Source organism: Schistocerca nitens, chromosome 9, assembly GCF_023898315.1.
Source record: "Schistocerca nitens isolate TAMUIC-IGC-003100 chromosome 9, iqSchNite1.1, whole genome shotgun sequence".
Classification (NCBI taxonomy): domain Eukaryota; kingdom Metazoa; phylum Arthropoda; class Insecta; order Orthoptera; family Acrididae; genus Schistocerca; species Schistocerca nitens.
Window position 1 is genome coordinate 488,906,459 of NC_064622.1, and position 8,278 is coordinate 488,914,736.

The 8,278-nt window shown below is 48.4% G+C and overlaps 1 non-coding gene across 1 annotated transcript; it reads right to left on the reverse strand.

The window, feature by feature from the left end:
- Window positions 1-689: 689 nt before the first annotated feature.
- Window positions 690-762, reverse strand: Trnas-acu (transfer RNA serine (anticodon ACU)). The gene has a single exon. It is a non-coding gene; the product is annotated as a tRNA-Ser (tRNA).
- Window positions 763-8,278: the final 7,516 nt, after the last annotated feature.

Sequence of the window (8,278 nt, forward strand, 5' to 3'; positions counted from 1 at the left end):
GGATCTTACTGCGTTAATGAGAGACGCCTCGCTCAACGACTCACCGTGCTTTTATTCACTGCCAGGTCTCCGTAGATATTCTCCTAGCGCCTACGGTTCTGCGATGCTCTGGTTTTCCACCAAATGAACGTCAACGGCCGCTTTCTACTAGGAACGAGCTTCCTTTATCATAGGGGCTGAAGTGGGAATATTCAGCGATGTCTCAGAACAAATTCCGCATTTTTTTTCAACCGAAATTGTCCGAGCAAAAAATGTTGTATTACTTATTGAACGCCCCTCGCACTTCAGTTGCGTATGGACAGTCTTCCTGGCTATACTGACGGCCCTATCAAATCTAGTGTCGGTGCGATATGATATTAGTGTGTTGTTTCCTGGGGTAACTGATTTCATTTGTCCGGTGCGCCCACTAGCGATGAATATTTGTTCCATTATTAGGATTCGAACCGGTTATCTCCGAATCGAGTGCTGTGTTACAGGGCGTGTCTTAGTAATCTCGGCCACGTAAGCGTATGGTGGCAACAGAGTAGACAGATCACCTTGATGATATATATGGTCTCTGTTCTTTTAGACATGTCCGAAAGAACAGACATCGGTTTTAATCCTACAACTACTATAAATAAAAACATAAAGTAAAGGATATTAGCTGCGATTGAGCATTCATTAGTAGCAATGGGGCAAAGCGAAAATTTTTGTTGGACCCGGATTCGAACCAGGGTCTCCTGCTTAGTAAGCAGATGTGCTGACCACTACGCCATCTAGACACAGTGATCGCCTCAGCCGCACAGACCAAGCCTCACGTCAAAGCCAAATTCTCAACTTACAACAAACACTACTGCTGTAATGCCCTTGCCTCATTACTCGCGGCACAGCCGGCTGGTGTGGCCAAGCGCTTCTAGGCGCTTCAGTCTGGAACAGCGTGACCGCTACGGTCGCAGGTTCGAATCCGGCCTCGGGCATGGATGTGTGTGATGTCCTTAGGTTAGTTAGGTTTAAGTAGCTCTAAGTTGTAGGGGCTGATGACCTCAGATGTTAAGTCCCATAGTGCTCAGAGCCATTTGATCCATTTTGAATTCGCGGCACTTCACCAGTTCCCGTAATACACTCCTGGAAATGGAAAAAAGAACACATTGACACCGGTGTGTCAGACCCACCATACTTGCTCCGGACACTGCGAGAGGGCTGTACAAGCAATGATCACACGCACGGCACAGCGGACACACCAGGAACCGCGGTGTTGGCCGTCGAATGGCGCTAGCTGCGCAGCATTTGTGCACCGCCGCCGTCAGTGTCAGCCAGTTTGCCGTGGCATACGGAGCTCCATCGCAGGCTTTAACACTGGTAGCATGCCGCGACAGCGTGGACGTGAACCGTATGTGCAGTTGACGGACTTTGAGCGAGGGCGTATAGTGGGCATGCGGGAGGCCGGGTGGACGTACCGCCGAATTGCTCAACACGTGGGGCGTGAGGTCTCCACAGTACATCGATGTTGTCGCCAGTGGTCGGCGGAAGGTGCACGTGCCCGTCGACCTGGGCCCGGACCGCAGCGACGCACGGATGCACGCCAAGACCGTAGGAACCTACGCAGTGCCGTAGGGGACCGCACCGCCACTTCCCAGCAAATTAGGGACACTGTTGCTCCTGGGGTAATTGGCGAGGACCATTCGCAACCGTCTCCATGAAGCTGGGCTACGGTCCCGCACACCGTTAGGCCGTCTTCCGCTTACGCCCCAACATCGTGCAGCCCGCCTCCAGTGGTGTCGCGACAGGCGTGAATGGAGGGACGAATGGAGACGTGTCGTCTTCAGCGATGAGAGTCGCTTCTGCCTTGGTGCCAATGATGGTCGTATGCGTGTTTGGCGCCGTGCAGGTGAGCGCCACAATCAGGACTGCATACGACCGAGGCACACAGGGCCAACACCCGGCATCATGGTGTGGGGAGCGATCTACACTGGCCGTACACCACTGGTGATCGTCGAGGGGACACTGAATAGTGCACGGTACATCCAAACCGTCATCGAACCCATCGTTCTACCATTCCTAGACCGGCAAGGGAACTTGCTGTTCCAACAGGACAATGCACGTCCGCATGTATCCCGTGCCACCCAACGTGCTCTAGAAGGTGTAAGTCAACTACCCTGGCCAGCAAGATCTCCGGATCTGTCCCCCATTGAGCATGTTTGGGACTGGATGAAGCGTCGTCTCACGCGGTCTGCACGTCCAGCACGAACGCTGGTCCAACTGAGGCGCCAGGTGGAAATGGCATGGCAAGCCGTTCCATAGGACTACATCCAGCATCTCTACGATCGTCTCCATGGGAGAATATCAGCCTGTATTGCTGCGAAAGGTGGATATACACTGTACTAGTGCCGACATTGTGCATGCTCTGTTGCCTGTGTCTATGTGCCTGTGGTTCTGTCAGTGTGATCATGTGATGTATCTGACCCCAGGAATGTGTCAATAAAGTTTCCCCTTCCTGGGACAATGAATTCACGGTGTTCTTATTTCAATTTCCAGGAGTGTAGTTTGAGCTTGGTGTGCATCTGCACCGAAGGTATCATTGGCTGTCATCGCCTTAATTGTAGTTTATATGTGGTGTCTGTTCTTAGGACATACTCGAACTCTTGCGGAGATCGGCGAGATACTGCGAGTGACGAGGCTAATGAGCAGTGGCACTTACTTCATCAGCAGTGTGTGGCATGAGTTGAGGTTGGGTCTTACAGGAGGCGTGCTAGGGTATTCCGTGCGGTTGTGGTGATCCCTGTGTCCGGAAGGCGTAGTGGTCAGCCTATCTACTTAGTACACAGGAGATCCACGGTCGAATTCCGGTCTGGCACAAATTTTCAACTTCCTCCTTTGATATACAGGGTGTTACAAAAAGGTACGGCCAAACTTTCAGGAAACATTCCTCACACACAAATAAAGAAAAGATGTTATGTGGACATGTGTCCGGAAACGCTTAATTTCCATGTTAGAGCTCATTTTAGTTTCGTCAGTATGTACTGCTCAATGGAGTACGTTATCATGATTTCATACGGGATATTCTACCTGTGCTGCTAGAACATGTGCCTTTAGAAGTACGACACAACATGTGATTCATGCACGATGGAGCTCCTGCACATTTCAGTCGAAGTGTTCGTATGCTTCTCAACAACAGATTCCGTGGCCGATGGATTGGTAGAGGCGGACCAATTGCATAGCCTCCACGCTCTCCTGACCTCAACCTTCTTGACTTTCATTTATGGGGGCATTTGAAAGCTCATTTCTACGCAGTCCTGGTACCAAATGTAGAGACTCTTCGTGCTCGTATTGAGGACGGCTGATACAATACGCCATTCTCCAGGGGCTGCATCAGCGCATCAGTGATTCCATGCGACGGAGGGTGGATGCACGTATCCTCGCTAATGGAGGACATTTTGAACATTTCCTGTAACAAAGTGTTTGAAGTCACGCTGGCACGTTCTGTTACTGTGTGTTTCCATTCCACGATTAATGTGATTTGAAGAGAAGTAATAAAATGAGCTGTAACATGGAAAGTAAGCGTTTCCGGACACATGTCCACATAACATATTTTCTTTCTTTGTGTGTGAGGAATGTTTCCTGAAAGTTTGGCCGTACCTTCTTGTAACACCCTGTAAATCAGTGCTCACTGCTAGCTAATGTCTGTACTTCCTATGTGTCATAAACCAGACGGAAACACAACTGAGTCTCTTCGCGACAGTAGCCCCTCCTGGCGAAGTAAGACCACCTTCCGTTGGAGGTCACGTTGCGGCGACGCGCAGCGTACGCTCAGTGGCTAGGGACGGAGTGGCCGCCTTCCGCCGCAGATGGAGAGGAGTAGAAAGGAAAGGAGTGGAGCGGATTGGAGGGACGCCATACGCCGCAACCCCCGAGGGGGTGGCTGTGCATCGGCTGCGGTAGCGCCGGTTTGTTGATCGCCGTGTGGCGGGATATTGGCTGCCGCGCGGGCTCTATAATTACGGCGCATGACCTCCACGGCGGGTCACGCCGAATTACAGGTGGCCGGGATTTATGACCGCGGGAGGCGCTCCCACGCCGCTACTCGTTACTGACCGAAAATACGGCGGCGGCTGCTGCAGCCGGCAGCACGTACCAGCGCCCAGTACCTCTAACCCCTGCCAGTACCTGCTGTACCCCCTCTCCGTGCTCCGCGTTTACCTGCACAGGCGCTCGTCCAGAGACGCGGAAGCGAACTCTGCTGTCTCGCAATGATGCGTCACATTGCTGTCGAGGCTGGTGGTGTTGAAGTAATGCGCGTGCCTGGAAATTGGGAGATCGCGGGATTCAAACCGCGCCGGACCACGGACATTTACAACCTCTCAAAAGATGTGAGGAGTCCCCAGCAACGACACCTGGTTCGGATTCCACGTTAAACTGTAGTCTCCTTTCCCCGGTTCGATAACTAACGTTGATAAGGATCACGCAAGTCGCTGAAATGCTGTACAATTGAGAAACCTCCATCGAGCGATTATGTTGTTGTTGTTGTGGTCTTCAGTCCTGAGAATGGTTTGATGCAGCTCTCCATGCTACCCTATCCTGCGCAAGCTTCTTCGTCTCCCAGTACTTACTGCAACCTACATCCTTCTGAATCTGCTTAGTGTATTCATCTCTTGGTCTCCCTCTACGATTTTTACCCTCCACGCTGCCCTCCCTTGATGCCTCAGAACATGTCCTACCAACCGATCCCTTCTTCTAGTCAAGTTGTACCGCAAACTTCTCTTCTCCCCAATCCTATTCAGTACTTCCTCATTAATTACGTGATCTACCCATCTAATCTTCAGCATTCTTCTGTAGCACCACATTTCAAAAGCTTCTATTCTCTTCTTGTCCAAACTATTTATCGTCCATGTTTCACTTCCATAAAAATACTTTCAGAAACGACTTCCAGACACTTAAATCTACATTCGATGTTAACAAATTTCTCTTCTTCAGAAACACTTTCTTCAGAAACACATTTTATATCTTCTCTACTTCGACCATCATCAGTTATTCTGCTCCCCAAATAGCAAAACTCCTTTACAACTTTAAGTGTCTCATTTCCTTATCTAATTCCCTCAGCATCACCCGACTTAATTCGACTACATTCCATTATCCTCGTTTTGCTTTTGTTGATGTTCATCTTATCTCCTCCTTTCAAGACACTGTCCATTCCCTTCTAACTGCTCTTCCAAGTCCTTTGCTGTCTCTGACAGAATTGCAATTCCACCGGCGAACCTCAAAGTTATTATTTCTTCTCCATGGATTTTAATACCTACTCCGAATTTTTCTTTTGTTTCCCTTACTGCCTGCTCAATATACAGATTGAATAACATCGGGGAGAGGCTACAACCCTGTCTCACTGCTTTCCCAACCACTGCTTCCCTTTCAAGCTCCTCGACTCTTATAACTGCCATCTGGTTTCTGTACAAATTGTAAATAGCCTTTCGCTCTCTGTATTTTACCCCTGCCACCTTTCGAATTTGAAAGAGAGTATTCCAGTCAACATTGTCAAAAGCTTTCTCTAAGTCTACAAATGCTAGAAACGTAGGTTTGCCTTTCCTTAATCTTTCTTCTAAGGTAAGTCGTAAGGTCAGTATTGCCTCACGTGTTCCAATATTTCTACGGAATCCAAACTGATCTTCCCCGAGGTCGGCTTCTACCAGCTTTTCGATTCGTCTGTAAATAATTCGTGTTTTGCAGCTGTGACTTATTAAACTGATAGTTCGGTAATTTTCACATCTGTCAACACCTGCTTTCTTTGGGATTGGAATTATTATATTCTTCTTGAAGTCTGTGCGTATTTCGCCTGGTTCATACATCTTGCTCACCAGATGGTACAGTTTTGTCAGGACTGGCTCTCCCAAGGCCGTCAGTAGTTCTAATGGAATGTTGTCTACTCCCGGGGCCTTGTTTCGACTCAGGTCTTTCAGTGCTCTGTCAAACTCTTCACGCAGTATCTTATCTCCCATTTCATCTTAATCTACATCCTCTTCCATTTCCATAATATTGTCTACAAGTACCTCGCCCTTGTTTAGACCCTCTATATACTCGTTCGACCGATTAAGCCACACGAAATTATACTTAGTCACATTGCTGTCATTGCTCACTCTGTTGCTCTGGGTTCTAATCTCGCTGGAATCCTAAACATCTTGTCCGGCACAAATTTAAAACGTGTCTGTTGGTGGTCTGATTAACTAATAGCTAAGGTCTGCTTCGATTCACACATCAGGCAACTGTTTATACCCGTACCTGTGGTATACGGGTAGCATCTTTGACTAGTAATCAAAATCCCTCTGTTTGCCTCTGAGTTTTAGCCGCCTATGATCGATTTCGTTTTCCTCCACCCGTCTTCTATCGTCCTATACTCCCTTCCGGATCCTACGTAGGACAAAGGAAGGCTTGGCGCACGGTAACGTGATCCCCCCCCCACTCTTTCACGTCTCTCTTTATTCTCCGATGCAAGTCCACAAGCAGGCCCGTCCATGCGGTCTCCCTGGGCTTCTTGGATAGGCGGATCCCGGTCCTTTTCGGATCTTTATCCTTTCTTTTCACTGAGGCTTGTTTCCTACGAAGGTGATGTATGGTCACGGTAATTTCATAATTGCGTAATGCGCCGGGCAACTTTCATCCTAAAACCACATACGTTGTCGAACGTCCAGGCCAACATCCTACAGTAGTACTAGTAGTTCCCATTCAAAAAAACGTTCTGATATTTGCGTTCATTCAACGTACCGTCGATAAAATGCGGACAAATGAGTTTGTTCCGCATTATGACACACCACACATTAACCGAGCAAGGTCGTAGATGGTCAACTTGCCGTAAGCAGTGGGGATTGTCTACACCCCAACAATACATTTTATGCCGGTTAACGCATGGTTTGTGAATGCAGTCTCATAGGTAAATAGCACCTCGGAAGAGAACGTGCGGGTCGTTTGCATTTGTTGACGTGACCATTCACAAAACATTACCGTTTATGGGAATGGGCGCCATTACTCTTGATGGAATGACGCATGGGTGATACTTATGATGATGCAGTATTGTGACAATACTACAGGGCTATTACAAATGATTGAAGCGCTTTCATAAATTCACTGTAGCTCCATTCATTGACGTACGGTCACGACACACTACAGATAAGTAGAAAAACTCATAAAGTTTTGTTCGGCTGAAGCCGCACTTCAGGTTTCTGCCGCCAGAGCGCTCGAGAGCGCAGTGAGACAAAATGGCGACAGGAGCCGAGAAAGCGTATGTCGTGCTTGAAATGCACTCACATCAGTCAGTCATAACAGTGCAACGACACTTCAGGACGAAGTTCAACAAAGATCCACCAACTGCTAACTCCATTCGGCGATGGTATGCGCAGTTTAAAGCTTCTGGATGCCTCTGTAAGGGGAAATCAACGGGTCGGCCTGCAGTGAGCGAAGAAACGGTTGAACGCGTGCGGGCAAGTTTCACGCGTAGCCCGCGGAAGTCGACGAATAAAGCAAGCAGGGAGCTAAACGTACCACAGCCGACGGTTTGGAAAATCTTACGGAAAAGGCTAAAGCAGAGGCCTTACCGTTTACAATTGCTACAAGCCCTGACACCCGATGACAAAGTCAAACGCTTTGAATTTTCGGCGCGGTTGCAACAGCTCGTGGAAGAGGATGCGTTCAGTGCGAAACTTGTTTTCAGTGATGAAGCAACATTTTTTTCTTAATGGTGAAGTGAACAGACACAATGTGCGAATATGGGCGGTAGAGAATCCTCACGCATTCGTGCAGCACATTCGCAATTCACCAAAAGTTAACGTGTTGTTTGCAATCTCACGGTTTAAAGTTTACGGCCCCTTTTTCTTCTGCGAAAAAAACGTTACAGGACACGTGTATCTGGACATGCTGGAAAATTGGCTCATGCCACAACTGGAGACCGACAGCACTTCCATCATGATGTTCGGCATTTCTTAAACAGGAGATTGGAAAACCGATGGATCGGTCGTGGTGGAGATCATGATCAGCAATTCATGTCATGGCCTCCACGCTCTCCTGACTTAACCCCATGCGATTTCTTTCTGTGGGGTTATGTGAAAGATTCAGTGTTTAAACCTCCTCTACCAAGAAACGTGCCAGAACTGCGAGCTCGCATCAACGATGCTTTCGAACTCATTGATGGGGACATGCTGCGCCGAGTGTAGGAGGAACTTGATTATCGGCTTGATGTCTGCCGAATCACTAAAGGGGCACATATCGAACATTTGTGAATGCCTAAAAAAACTTTTTGAGTTTTTGTATGTGTGTGCAA